The sequence below is a fragment of the Echinops telfairi genome, unplaced genomic scaffold (assembly GCF_000313985.2).
Source record: "Echinops telfairi isolate 266 unplaced genomic scaffold, ASM31398v2 ScPeMD7_3;HRSCAF=10, whole genome shotgun sequence".
Classification (NCBI taxonomy): domain Eukaryota; kingdom Metazoa; phylum Chordata; class Mammalia; order Afrosoricida; family Tenrecidae; genus Echinops; species Echinops telfairi.
Window position 1 is genome coordinate 17,484,606 of NW_022103899.1, and position 15,620 is coordinate 17,500,225.

Sequence of the window (15,620 nt, forward strand, 5' to 3'; positions counted from 1 at the left end):
GATGTGTGTATGGATTGGGATATCAGTTGTATGAGCCCCTAATAAAATGTTAAAAAAGAAAAAAAAAATTCAGGGCAAAACATCTTGGGTGTTGTTAAATTGTGTGTGGAGGTTTCTCCAATGTCCACTGAGGGTGGACCTGTCTGCCAGGTCCGCCCATTTTTCTTTTTCATTAAAATGTATGTATATATATATATATTTTTTTTTCTCCATTAAAAATTAAAGCATTAAAAAAACAACCAACTTAACTCCAGGGATGTTAAGTTTAACTTAACTCCAGGGATGACTGTGTTCTGGGAAATAATTTTCCAGAGGTATTTAGTGATGTTGGGCACACAAAGAGCCATCTATCTCCAAGATTATCTATTGTCACTGCAGTTTTTCTGGTAACATCATTCTTTTCTTGCTAGCTTCTCAAAACTTACAATGACTCAATGACAAGTTTTTGATTGCTTCAGGGAGAAAAAACTCCAGAAATTGACCTTGCTTTACTATCCTCTTCAACAACAATAGCGTTTTCCTCTTCAACAACAATAACAAAAATGTATTACATTTCTTCTATTTCTAGGGGCACCACTAGGGAAACAAAGGAGAGTAAGGCATGGGTGCTGCTTTTAACATCCAAGGAATGTGTAGCTAACATGGGCGACGTACATTAAAAGAAGCATTTTAAATGATATCAAAGCATGAATTGTATATCATTTCTTTCATTATTTACACAAACAAGTACAAAGTGTGTGTCAACTCTTGATTGGCCATTGGAAAAGTCAGTGGGAGAAGTCAGAAGGGTGCAGAATGTTCTGGTTCCTAATTGAACTAGACATCGTCCATGCAAGACTTGACGTCTATGTGCTATGGAAGAACAAGAGGAAGTAGTTTGCTCTTGGAGAGAATTTGTAGAAGAAAGCAAAACCTTCTCCACTTCTCTCAGCGCATCTGTTTTATTTTGGTATCACTGTCTTTGTTTCCCAATTCCACAGTCCCTCATGGGAATCATTCTCTTACCAATTCCTCGGAAGGTCGTCATTCTCCCCCATCCGATACCTTATAAATCCCCAACCTTGGGCCAGCTGTCCTGGGGGCCTTCTTAGTTCTCAGGATGGGGCTGTGGATGGGAAAGGGGCCGGTGCAAATGTGTGGGTTTCCAGACAGTGTCCTCTAGCTGTTGATGTGGGCAGCCGTCCTTTACAACCTTCCTTGAATTTCCTTTTCTACTTTTGTAGCACTATTGATACGGTCACTGTTGCCAACTCAGCCCCAGCCCTCCTCCAGATAATTTACACTTGTGCTCCACAGAGTAAGTACATGTAACATTACCAGCCTGTCGTTTTCCTTCTAAATATTAGGCACGTTCCTACCTCATCACCAACTGGTACTCTTTACAGGACCCTCTTCTCCCAGATGTGCGTATGACTAAATGACAAGCCAACCAACCCACTGCCGTCAAGTTACTTCCAGCTCAGAGCTAACCTTTCACACAGAGGAGAAACACCTCTCGGTTTTTACTGCTAAATATTCACAGGATCACAGCCTCGTCTTTTTTCTGCGGAGCAGCTAGTGGGTTTACACTACTGACCTTGAGGTGAACAGCCTAATGTGTAACCACTATGTCATGAAGGTTCCTCTGTATGTACATGTGCATATATGTATGTGTATACATATTTGCATATGTATATAACATACATATTATGAGAGACAGAGGAAAGACAGTCAGAGAGAGGTTCGCGCCAAGGAGGCTGGCAAGCTACAAGTTGGCAAATCAGTTAGGCTGGAAGTTTCTCTTCACTCATACGGCTCGGGCGAATGAAGACACCAGGCTTCTGGAAAAAAAGGGGAGCGAAACCAAGATTGGGAGGTCAGGCTTGTGCTGCAAGATGAACGAGTCTAGAATGAACAAGTAAGTTCAGGCAATACTGCAGGTAACTGGCTCAAGGCCGAAGAACTGGAGACCCAGCAAGAAGCAGACAACCTTTCCAGAGCATCGGCTTAGAAGTCGGCCCCGCCCCTGAGGAAAACTCACCGTAGGGGATAACTAGGTCTTAACTGCCAAACCACTGAGAATAATGGCCTAGCCCAGTGGATACAAACCCTTGAAATACCAGTCTGTAAACCCACAGTTATCACTCTTGCTGCGCTCCTGCAGCTGCTCTGGTCCTCTGCCGCTGCTTCTTGCCATCGCCGACCAGCTCTGGTATCACAGTTTTGGTCTTCTGGATTGAGGAAGCTCAGGGTAGGGGTCTCAGGCCTAAAAGCCTGGCTCTTCTTTCTTTCTGATCATGATTCTCTCCACTCCACCATCCCCCTGCCTTTTCTGCCTCTGGAAGGGCTTGTTTTAAGCCTTACAGCATGGTAAAATGGGCCAATCCCCTTGTTATGGTCCAGATGCGTGGTTTACATGGTTCTTCCCCACAAGTATACTGGGCACCTTATTTGCATTATTAACCACCTACCTAGTCTCCTGGATGGGCCTCAAGCACCCCACATTTGCATAGTTCTATCCTCTCCACTCATTATGGAGTCATGGTGGCTTAGGGGTTATATGCTAGGCTGCTAACTGCAAGGTCAGACGTTTGAAACCACCAGGCACTCAGAGGAAGAAAGATGAGGTTTTTTACCCCTGAAAAGAGTTATGTATAGTCTCAGAGACTCACAAAGGCCGCCCTATCTTGTCCTATAGGATTGCTAGGAGTCGGAATCAACTTGATGGAAGTGACTTGGGTTTGCGTTTTGGGATTCAGTTCGGTGGGAGTTACAATGACTGTAGCTTGAAGGGTCCTATCAAGCAATTCATCGCACTGCACAATTTTATCTAAGGCCAAGAAAGTGTCAGCTTTCTTGTATTTACTTAATATATATTTGTTGAGTGGATGTTGCATTCTTACATAGTTTAAAATCCATCTCTTGCTAAGAAAAATTTCTCTTTCCTCTATTCCACTTCTGCTCAAGGTTCTCAGAGGTCTACATTCTTCAGTTGTCTTGCAAAATTTTCTCCATCAGCCTGTCATTAAAAAAGAAAAGAAGCGAGAAAAAGAAAAAGAAAAGTCCTCTTTACTCTAGGTCTTCCCGATAGACACTCTACCATTACACTTTTTGAAGGGAGCGTCTTCACTTACAGTGTTCACTGCTTCATTTCTCATTCCACCAGCTTTAATCTGACTTCACTGTGCAGAGACCAGAAAACGTTGTTTCCATGGAGATCATCAATGGCCTCCTGTAAAAGCAGGTCCCCTTCAGGGGACTGGTATCAGCCAGGGCACCCTCCATCACGTACTCTTTTGTAATAAAGGGCTTTGTTGTCTTATGTTTCTGGACTATTTGTTCACACATTCATTTTCCTGTCATTTGCATATCAACTAAATGTTCACAATGTAAAGAGACTTCTATAAGTGCTAGGGGTTTTCTGAGAAACTGGCATACTGTTTATGCCAAATGAAGCTTATAGTTTTATAGGAAAACTGGTAATTAAACAAAAACACAAGTGGATAATTGGAAAAATAGGACTGTCTTTTTAAGACAGTGGTATTTGGCCTACACTAGGTCCCTAGGTGGTGCAAGCAGTTTATGCTCAACTGCTAACCTAAATGTTGGCGATCAGAGTGTACCCCGCAGCACCACGGGAGAAAAAACCTGGTGATCTTGTTCCATTAAGATTACAGCCAAAACAACCCCAGGGAGCAGTTAGTTCTTCTCTAACATGTGGTATCATCAGGATTCCGAATCAACTCAATGACTTGTAAAACCCACATAATAATACCTAAAAAGGGAATTACATCTTGTTAAAAAAAAAACCTTGAAGATTATGTTCCTGAGAAAGGAATATGAGGACTGGGTTTGAGTCCTTAATACTGTAATGATATGTGTGTGTCTTAATGATAGAGGTTGTGTGGCCTAGCCACAAATTCAGGGAAAATAATCTGATAGAAGTCCACTAAATGTTTCTTGAATGAAAGAAGAAATGAATATTTGAAATAGATTGGTTCTACAGAAAGATGAGGAGTATTTCTGGGGGTGGGGCGGGGCAGCACAAGGAATTAGCATTTGAAGAAATGTGGACCTTTGAAAAAAACATCGTTTATTCAGGACAGGGCAAGGAATTCAATGGCATCGAGTGGGAGGAGCTCAGAAAGAGAGGACCAGAGGACCCAAGAGAAGAGGGCGAGAGGAAGCTGCTGATGACGGGGAGCATGAGTTCAGAGGACAGCAGATCATGGAATGTGCGAGAAATCAGTCAAATCATCCCAGAGGGTGGCATTTGGGAGGCTAAATAAGGAGTCCGGAGGACCCATTGGTTACGCACGCAGCTTCAAGCCCGTCAGGTCAGCTGTTTGAGCCCACGAAGCACCCCCAGGGCATACACGTTGTGGCAGTCTGCTTTCATAAAGCTGACACCCCTGGACACCTGCTGGGCAGGTCTACTCTGTCCTCCTTCAACGGCAGCGGGTTTGATTGGTTGGGGGAAAAGGCGATGGCAGCGGGTTTGATTGGTTGGGGGAGAAGATGGATGAAAATCCACATTTTGTTTGAGTGCACAGTAGGCGCTGAGACACGCAGAGGGAAATGGGAAAGCGGTCTCCACGCGGGAAATGAAGTGAATTATGGCCGAAGCCAGAGATACCGGAATTCTTCCTTTTCTAGTAAAAGCTATGTCTTTTCTTTAACCTCTGCACATGCTTCATCATTTTTCCACAAGTCCATTTCCCATAATGAAGTGTGGGGGGGAAAAAAATCTTTATAAAAAATGTTGCCTAAGTCCTTAAAAAAAAAAATTCCCAGGAGAGTATTGTACTTTTACCAGGTAGTTTGTTTGACTGAAAGTAGCTTAGGAGAAATGGGAAAATGAGCACTTTGCTCATAACTGTAGACTAGCTAATACTTTTTGGGCTGCATGGTATTTTGTTTATTAAGCTCACTGTCAGGCTTTTTTGTTGCCAGCTGAAGTACAGTAATATGATTTCGTTCCAAATTTTACACTTTGCCAAAGGTCTGTTTCTCAGCTGCATTTTGGGAACAGCTGTCAGCCCCAAGCAATCTGATCGCTTTTCATGAATGATAAATCACTTCCCTGTACACTGACTTGTTGAGGTACAATAGGAAGAGACATCTTTCTGCCCAGTGTGTTAACAGAGGAATTGGTGGGATGAAGAGAGTGGGGGCGAACGTGTGAGAATTTGAGTGGGTGTTTCCTTAGTTCTTAATGTTCAGTTAATGTTAATTTTATTTTGTATGAACATTGGAAAGAGATTCTTTTCATTAACTTTTCAAAAAGCAGCAGGAAAGAGCAATAGTCCTTTTTTTTAAAAACTGGGAGACGTTATTAGTTGATTATTGGCTCTTCTGTTGGAAAAGAAAAAGAATAGATTCTTTTGTTTAGAAAAACATTGCCCAGGCCTTGTGTCAGGGTTAACAGGGGTTTGACAAGGTCTGAAGAGAAAGCTCACATTTCATTGAAGTATCCAATTAGTGAGACGCACCAGTCCGTGAAAAGATGTATCATATTCCCAGTTCAGCTAAGACCTTATCTGCCCCAATTTCCCATGCACAGAACCACAGAAGTCTGCTTTTGTTGCTGCACAGTCCAACAAGCGACAAGGGAGAAGGGTCCCTCATTTCATCTATTATGTTTGGGGGGGAAATATGAGATGAGAGAAAAGAGAATCTGGGTCTCTTTTGTCTTGGGGTTTGTTCAGGACCGTATTGTCCCTGTATTTGCCTTTGGCGGGCTACTGTCAACTCCTTTTCTATGAGAGACCCAGCCATTATTCTGCCCAGCTCTTTTTAAAAATATCAAAATGGTAATTTATGAATTACATATTTTCATTAAGAACAGTAAGTGCCCTACAATGGCATAATAATATCATTTTGACCCTCAATTAGTAGAAGTCTCCCTTCCCTGTAAGCAGGGATGGCCTTGTCATTCGCACCATGTCCTCTTCTTCTGTGTGTCCCCTGTCTCTGGGAGGGGTGGGGGTGCTAGGAGGCTGGAAGCTCCGGCCAAGCTGACTTAGTACAATCAGACACAGCCGAGAACCCATTGGCATCATTCCTCAGCGGGATGTCAGCAGGGCAGGCACTTACTGCAGGGATGCTCTTTTATTTTAATAAGTAATTTATTTAATGAGCCGACAATGGCAAAATGTCAAATACGGAGACTTCAAGGATGAGCAACACAATTACAAGAAGCAGGAAGTCTACTGGGCTTGCAATATTCAGCTTCCTCACAAATGGCGTTCATTGAGCTGATTTCAAAATCCGTTGCCAACTGATTTGGGGGGAAAAAAAAGAAGACATCTGCCGTTAGTCTTCAGAAAAGTAATTGTGTCCATTTTAGATTGTGGCTCTCAGGTGCCACCACGTCTGTTCTGACTCACAGTGACCCTCTGTACAACAGAGGAACATTGCTTGATCCTGCACATTCCCAAGCCCATCGCTGTTGCCACGGTGCCAGTCCCTTTTGTGGAGGGCATTGCTCTGATCACTGCCCTGCTACTTTACCTGAGAGGATGTCCTTTCCGGAGAGTGCTTTCTCCTGCTAACGTGGCCACAGCACACCAGACTAAGTCTTGTCTTGCTTACTTCCAAGGAGCATTCTGGCTGTACTTCTTCCAAGACAGGTCTGCTTGTTCTCCGGGAAGTCCACTGTGACTTCCATATTCTGTGCCAGCATCAAAGTTCAAGTGCAGCATTCCCCCTGGGTTTTCCCTATTCAATGTCTGGCTTTCACATGTATGTGAGGAAGTTGAAAATACCCGGGCTTAGATCAGGTGCATCTTAGTCTTCAAAGCGGCATCTTTGCTTTCATGAGGTCGTGGGCAGCAGATGTGCCCAGGCAGTGTGTTGTTTTGAGTTTTGGATTGCTGCTTCACTGAACATTGCCTGTGGATCAAAGCGAGATGAAATCTTCAACGACTTCAGTGTTTGCTCTGTGTAGCATGGCGTTACACCATAAGGGCAAATCTATGTTGTCAAGGATTTTATTTTACTTGGATCCACAGTTTACACTCAGCAAACACTAGTCCAGAGAGCAAGCTATGTCTGCAGTGGGCAAATGAGCAACACAAGACCTCTTCAAAGTGTCAAAGAGCAAAGCCGGCACTTTGAGGGCTAAGGTCCCTCTGACCCAAGTCAGGGTGTTTTCATTCTCTTCACATGTAAGTGAGAGATGGACAGTGAATGAGGGAGACCAGAGAAGAATTAGTGCCTTTAAGTTATGGAGCTGGTGAAGAGTATTCAAGGTACCATGGGTTTCCAGAAGAACAAACAAAATTACCTTGGAAGAAGACCAGCCAGAATGCTCCTTTGAAGCAAGGATGGTCAGACCTCCTCTCCTGTACCTTGGACATAGTATCAGGAGAGACCAGTCGCTGGAAGAGGACATGTTTGGTAAAGAAGAGGATCAGTGAAGTAGAGGAGTACCTTCAAGAAGATGGATGGACACAGTGGCTCCAACATCACAGTTGTAAGGCAGTGGAAGTCGACAGTGTTTACTTCTCATGTACCTGGGGCCCCCAAGAGTAGGGACTGACTTGAGGACACTAGACAACAACAGGAAACCCAGAAACAGGTGTATCCTTGGAGGAATTACATTAGTCAGACATTTTAATTGCTGTTAAATTGGTGCTATTGAGCTGATTCAGATTCATAGCCGCTGTGTGTGCCAGATCTCTGGGAAGAGTGCATGAGTGGATTAGAGTGGGTGAGACTCGCCAGCCTTCTGGTTATCAGCTGAGCTCTAAGCCATTGGACCGCCAGGCTCCTGAGGCGTTAATGAGACTTTCAAAGGAAGGCCCTTAAATTGAAGAAAGTTAAAGTCACTTCCTGAATCTTAGTTCTAATTTTCTTTCTTTTTTTTTTTTTTTTTTTTTTTTTTTTTTTTTTTTTTTTTTTTTTTTTGATGACATCTGTGTTTTTTTTTTGTTTTGTGTGTGTGTGTGTGTGTGTGTGTGTAACAAAGAACTTTATATACAAGAGTAGTTGAATATTGATACAACATCCCAGCCCAGTCCAGATCAAGTCCATAAGTCTGATATTAACCCATATGTCTGATATCGATCTATAAAGTCCTCTTCAGACTCACGAAACACATGCAATAATGCCAAATGCAGGAAGATCACAGGCCAATGGGTGGGAAGTATTGTGGATTCAGTGGCATCATAAGCATCTCAGCGCTGGAAGGGCTCTCCACGTGGCTTCTCCTCTCCAGAGATCTGGCTCCATCAGCCTCTCTCCATGTGTCTTCTCCACAGGGATGTCTCGCAGGCAGTGAGCATGTTTCCTGCCTCCAGTGAGCTACTTATCTCCTTAGCATCTCCAAATGAGGTCATCAAGCTATGACCTGATTGACAGGCTAGATTTCACCCCTTCACTCTGAATCCTCAAATTGATACCCGATTATGTAACTACCACAGAACATGTAACTTTTTTTTTGTTGCATTTTTTTCCTTTTTTTTCCCTTTTTTAACATTTTATTAGGGGCTCATACAACTGTTACCCCAATCTAATTTTCTTTAAAGTAACATCTCAACTGGTGTGCAAGATTGATTAGTTAATTCCTAAATGTTGATTCTGATTGATTCATATTCTGTGATCTGAAAAGTGATGTCTATTAACCAAAAGATAGAATATAATGGCTTTTATTAACTCTGTTGGCAATGGAGTTGTTGATGTTGTAAAATCAAATCAATAAGGGTCCCTGTTGGTACACACAGAAATCCAATGTTGGAGAAGGAGCCAAGAGTGATTCCTCAGATCTGATCCCCCAAATATCTAAGGTTTTTTCAGAATTATAAGGAAACAGAATAGGTAAGTTATATACATATTCATAAAAATGAATAGGGTAAGACTGGGAGTTGGCTCAACTTATGTATGATTCAATAAAGGGCCATGCATTTTTTAATTCACTGCACAGGTGTACAGGGGTGTTCAGCTCTGGGAACTTAGGAAGTTCTGCTGGAGGGTTTAATAAGTTGGCTTGGTTGGTTCAAAGGCTCTGCACATGTGTGGGGGCCCCAAAGTAGTTGAGTCTGGAACTTCCATGTGGCCTCTGGGGGTATCTGAATCACAAGTAAAAGTCAAGTGATCTGCTGTAGTGAAGTAATACTGGAACAGGCTAACATTGCCTCCCAGATGTGGGGCTTTAATGTTCGCTGCTATAGAGTCAGCCTTTCATTCATGAGGACCCAAGCATAATGCAACAAAATGCTGCCAAGATGCTGTGCCTTCCAGACGGCTGCAGAAGACACCGCGATACTACACGGGGTTTCCGGTGGCTGAGTTGTTCAGAAGCAGAGCACCAAGCCGTTCTTCTTAGCCTGTCTTGCACTGAAAGCTCTGCTGCACCTGCTCGGCATCTTTGCAGCACGCAAGCTGAGATGGATGGTAGCGACTCAAGAGGAGCTTTGGCCAGCCAAATGAACCCAGAGCCTCCACTGAACCCCCAATGTATGGAGATACGGCCATGAATAAAATGGGGAACGCCCTGCTCTCTTGGAGTTAACTCTCTATTATTGACAAGTTTAGCACACAACCAAGAGTCGGTCCAGTCACATAGAAACCACAAGACAGACTAGACTGGTCTCACTGAGTTTCCAAGACTGTGCAATGTTATAAGGGAAGACTGCTGCGTCGTTCTCCCTTGGAGAGGCGGGTGAGTTTGAACCACTGACTTTTGGTTTAAAAGCTAAGTGCTTGAACCACTGTGTCACCAGGTTCTCTCGACTGAGGTTTTGAAATGAATATTCCTTTTAGCTTCTGGTAATCGAATTTTTCAATGGCTTTGTTGCTTGAAACGCAGTTCCACTGTGAACTCTGCTGCGTCTGCTGCTGGGTGTAGCTGGCATCTTCTTCAGCCATTGCAATTCGTTTCTTCTTGCTATGTTAGAAGTTAATTAAAACTCATATGGCTTAATTCCTCTCTTCTGACTCTGGAGGGCTCTGCAATATGCCTATAATCCTTTCCAGACTCAATTGCAGGGAGGAAAACCTGTTTCTACGTGGAGGCTGAGTTCTGTGCTTGAACTTGCTCTGTGCTTCTCCTCTCTTGGCAACGGTCCGCAGTGTGAGGTACTGATTTGCACATGGTGCTGGCTGGCTTTGCTTCTAAAAGGAATGCTGTTCATGGCTGGTCTCTGAGTGATGTGTGGGAGCTGCCATTTGGGGGCGTATAGCACTTTATTTTCCATCCTGCCTAGAATTCGAAGGCTCAATGGCCAACATCTGTCGCTCCTTACTTTGAAAATTTTAAATTACTTTTTAATGGTTGTAACAATAATAATGTCTATTATTAAAAGTTAGAAAATGTAAAAAGCATAATGAAGAAAATAATAAAAATAACCCATAATCCTATGATGAAGTTAACCATTATTAGCTACCTATTTGCATATATTTCGTAATATATACAGTTTTTAAAGATATGCAGCTTTGCATCTTATTTATTTTTGTCCTCAACAGTTTATTATAAGCATGCCCTCTAAATTATTAAACATATTGAAAATCTAATTTTAATGCCTATAGAACAATCATATAGCTTTATCACTATTTAACTAATGCCTTACTATTTCACATTGTTTCTAATTTGTAATTAAAAAAAATACTGTAATATACCTTGCAATAGGTTCCAAATTTTTCTTAGAGTAATTCTGTAAGAAAAATTTCCTGAAAAAGTTATTAGATTAACTGATATAAACTTTCCAAGGCTCCTGTCATATGCCACTTTATTAGTCTTCAGAATGGTTAGGATTCTGTACTTTTGTGAAATAGTATATTCATATTTTTGAAAAATATTTGTCAGTGTGCTGGAACAAAAATTAAAATGTATCTCCCTGTTGCTTTATTTTTCTTTTGGTAGAATCCTTGTGATATTAAGTTTGCAGTCTCCAAGCTTATTTAAATTTTTTAAATGTATTATCTGCTTCTTCCTTTTTCTATTGATTTATTTTGTAGTCTGAATCTCCCAAACCAAATCCATTGACATCGAATCTATTCCAACTCTCGAAGGGCAGAGTAAACTCCCTGTAGGGTCTCTGAGGCTGTAGCACCCTACTAGACCTTCTTCCTGACTGCTACACCTTCCCCCTGGGCACAGCTTGTGGTTTCCAACTATCCATCTCTTGGTAAGCAGCCAAGCACGTTGAGCATCGTGCCACTGGGGAACCCTTATAGGTTGAATAGCAACCCCCAAAGTTGTCCACCACTGAATACCCCAAACATAAGAACATGTTACTTACGTGATATATGTGATCAAGTCACAGTTTTCTGAGCTGGGTGATTATCAGGATATGGAGGTGACCCTTAAAAGAGGAAGGACAGATGGTCAGGACCAGAGAAGGAAATGATAGAAGCAGAGGCCAGAGAGGAGAGACACTTGAAGACACTATGCTGTTGGTTGTCATGATGGAGGAAGGGGCCAGGTTGCAAGGAATGCAGGCAGCTTCTAGAGGGGCAAAAAAGTAAGGATGCATATTCTCCTCTAGAACCCCAAGTATAAAAATCGGAAGTCGTCCAAAGTGAAATGAATGCATAAACATATATATCCTAGGCTTACGTGCGCTTAAATGGACTAGTATGGTCATATTGACTCAGAAAATCATAAGCTTTACTATGCCAGGAATAATGCAATCAAGAGGAATGATGTAGCATTCATTGTCAGAAAGGATCTTGCTGAAATCCACCATGAAGTACAATGCTGTCTGTGATAGGATTATAGTTCTCCACCTTCAAGAAAATTCAATAAATACAACTATGATCGAAATTTATGCACCAACCACAAAACAAGACATTTGATAATTCTACCAATGTCTTCAGTGAGAAATGGATCAAACATATAACAAAGATGCGTTGGTAATTATTGACAACTGGAATACAAAGGTTGGAAACAAAGAGGAAGTAACAGTAGTTGTAAAATGTGACCTTGGTGATAGAAATGAAGCTGGAGATCACATGACAGAATTTTGCAAAACCAATGACTTGTTCATAGAAAATACCTTTTTGTTGACAACACACAAAGCTACTGTACACTTGAATGTCCCCTAATGGAAAACATAGAAATAAAATTGCTTACATCTGTGGGAAGACATGATGGAGAAGCTCAATATCAGCAGCTAAAACCAGACCAGTGACTGACTGTGGAACAGACCATCAATTGCTCATGTTAAGTTCAGGATAAAACTGAAGAAAATAAAAACAAGTTCACAAGAGCCAAAATATGACCGTGAGTTTGTCCCACCTGAATTTCAAAATCATTTCCAAAATAGATGATATGCTTGGAGTACTAATGACAGAAGCCCCAAGGAGCTGTGGGAGGACATTAAGACCATCATTCACGAAGAAAGCAAAAGGTTATTAAAAAGTCATGAAAGAAAGGATCAAAGTGGACGTCAGAAGAGACTCTGAAACTTGTTATTAATCACAGAGTAGCTAATGCAAATGGAAGAAAGGATGAAGTCAAAGAGCCGAATAGAAAATTTCAAAGGGCAGTTCTAGAAGAAAAAGCCAAGTATTATAACAAAATGTGTAGATAAAACCCAAAAGAAGATTATGTTCAGCATATCTTTACTGGAACGAACTTGAGAAAAAAGTGAAGCCTTGAGTTGCTATCGAGAGATTCTATGAGTAAAATATTGAATGATACAGTGGGGAGGAGACGGGCCAGTCAGGGTACAGAGTAGCAACAATGAAACATACAACTTTCCTCTAGTTCTTAAGTGCTTCCTCCCCCCCACTATTATGATCCGAATTCTACCTTACAAATCTGGCTAGACCAGTGGATGTACACTGGTACAGATAGGAACTGGAAATAGGGAATCCAGGACGGATGATCCCTTCAGGCCTAGTGGTGAGAATGGTGATGCTGGGAGGGTGGAGGGAAGGTGAGGGAGAAAAGGGGAACTGATTACAAGGATCTACATATAATCTCCTCCTTGGGGGACAGATAGTGGAGAAGTGGGTGAAGGGAGACACAGGATGGTGTAAGATATGACAAAATAAAAATAATTTATAAATTATCAAGGGTTCATGAGGGAGCAGGGAGTGGGGAGAGAGGGGGGAAATGGGGAGCTGATAACAAGGGCTCAAGCAGAAAGCAAATGTTTTGAGAATGATGATGGCAACCAATGTACAAATGTGCTTGACACAATGGATGTAAGTGTGGAATGTGATAAGCGTTGTACGAGCCCCCAGTAAAATGATTTAACAACAACAAGAAAAAAGGGTGAGAGAAGATGGAAAGAAAACAGAGTCACTGCACCAAAACAAACTAGACGACAGTTCGCTCTTTCAGGAGGCAGCATATGAGCAAGAACCAACCGTGCTAAAGGAAGAGGTTCAAATGGCACTGAATGCATTAACGAAAAACAAAGCTCCAGGAATTGATGGAATACCTGTTGAAATATTTCAGAACGCTGAAAAAGTACTGGAAACACTCCTCTAGGCCAGGGACTTTGGAAGACAGTTGCATGGCGAACTGATAGGGAGAGATCCCTATCTGTGCCCATTTCAAAGAAAGGTGACCCAACACAATGTTCGAACTCTAGAACAATATTGTTGGTATTGCACACAAGTACGTTTTTGGCTGAGAATCATCCAGCAATGGTTGCAGCAGTGCATTCACAGGGAACTACCAGAACTTCAGGCAGGATCCAGAAGAGGACCTAGACCAAGAAAAATCTATCACTGCTGACATCAGATGGATCTTGGCTCAACATAGAAAATACCCGAAGATATTTACTTGTGTTTCATTGACTATGCAAAGGCATCCGACTGTGTGAACCTTAATAAACCGGATAACCTTGAGAAGAATGGGAATTCCAAAAAACTTCATTGTGCTCATTTGGAACTTGTACATGGATCAAGAGGCAGCCGTGAGAACAGGACAGTGGGGTACTGCATGGCTTAAAGTCAGGAAGGATGAGCATCAGGGCTGTATTCTCTCACCATATTTATTCAATCTGTGTGCTGAGCAAATCATCCGAGAAGCTGGATTAGATGAAGAAGAATGTGGTATCAGGATCGGAGGAAGGCTTATGACAGCCGGGGATACTCAGATGACATAACCTTGCTTGCTGAAAATGAAGAGGACTTGAAGCACTTGCTGATGAATATCAAAGATTGCAGCTTTCAGTAAGGATTACAACTCAATGTAGACAAGTCCCAAATCCTCACCATGGGACCAATAGGGAACATCACGATAAATGGATAAAAGGTTGAAATAGTCAAGGATTTCTTCTTCTTTGGATCCAAAATCAATGTTCATAGAAGCAGCAGTCAAGAGACCAAAAGACATGTGTGGCGTTAGGTAAATCTGCCGCACAAGATCTCTTTAGAATATTGAAAAGTAAATTTTTGCTGAGGGTCATCAAGCAATGGTTGCAGGAGTACATTAACAAGGAGTGGCCAGAAGTTCAGGCAGGATTCAGAAGAGGACTTAGAACAAGGCTCAGAAAAGCAAGAGCATTATGTGGAGGACTAAGATGTGCCCGATCCAAGCCAAGATGTTTTCCATGGCCCCAGATGCATCTGGAAGTTGGACATTGAATATGGAAGATGGTAGAAGAAGAGATGCATTTGAATTGTGGTGCTTGAGAAGGACACTGAAAATACCATGGTGTACTCAAAGGACAAACAGATCTGTCTTGGAAGAAGTATGCTCCTTGGAGGCAAAGAGGACAAAACTTTGTCTTACAAACTTTGGACATGATTGTCAGGGAGACCAGTTCCAGACGGAGAATATAATGCTTGGAAAAGTGGAACGGCAGCGAAGGAGAGGAAGTCCCTCAACAAAGGACTGGCACCATGGCGCCAACAAGGGGTTCAGGCATAGGAACAATTATGAAGATGGCGCAGGACCGTGTGATGCTTCATTCTGCTGTGCGTAGGGTTGCTCTTTTTAAAAAATCATTTTATTGGGGGCTTGTACAATTCTTATCACAATCCATACATATATCCATTGTGTCAAGCACACATGTACATTTGTTGCCCTCATCATTCTCAAAACATTTGCTTTCTGCTTGAGCCCTTAATATCGGCTGCTCATTTTCCCCCTCCCTCCCTTTCTCCCCTCCCTCATGAACCCTTCATAATTCATAAATTATTATTGTTTTGTCATATGTTACACTGTCCGACGTCTCCCCCCACCTTCTTCTTTGCTGTCCATCCCCCAGGGAGGAGGCTATATGTAGACTTTTGTACATATGTTGCCATCATCATTTTCAAAATATTTTCTTTCTACTTGAGCCCTTGGTATCAGCTCCTCATTTTCCCCCTCCCTCCTTTTCTCCCCTCCCTCCTTATCCTTCCATCTTCTTATAATGGTTTCTGCTATTCAATATTTTGCCCATAGGCTCCTCCTTTAATATTGCAATTTGAATCTTGGATTTTCAGTGCTTTCAGCTTGAGAAATGCTGAGCCTGTTTGTCCTCTTTGTTTTTCTAACTTTAGGCATTTTCACGTTCCATCATAATACCTTACTTTATATTCTGAGTTGACCCTTTGAAGCCTTCTGTTGGCTCATTTACCTGGTAATTTATTCCATTATTTTTGCATTCACTCACTCACTGCCACCAAGCAGATGCCAACTCATGGTGACCTTTATCAGTGAGGGTAGAACTGCCCCTGTGTGTTTCTGAGAC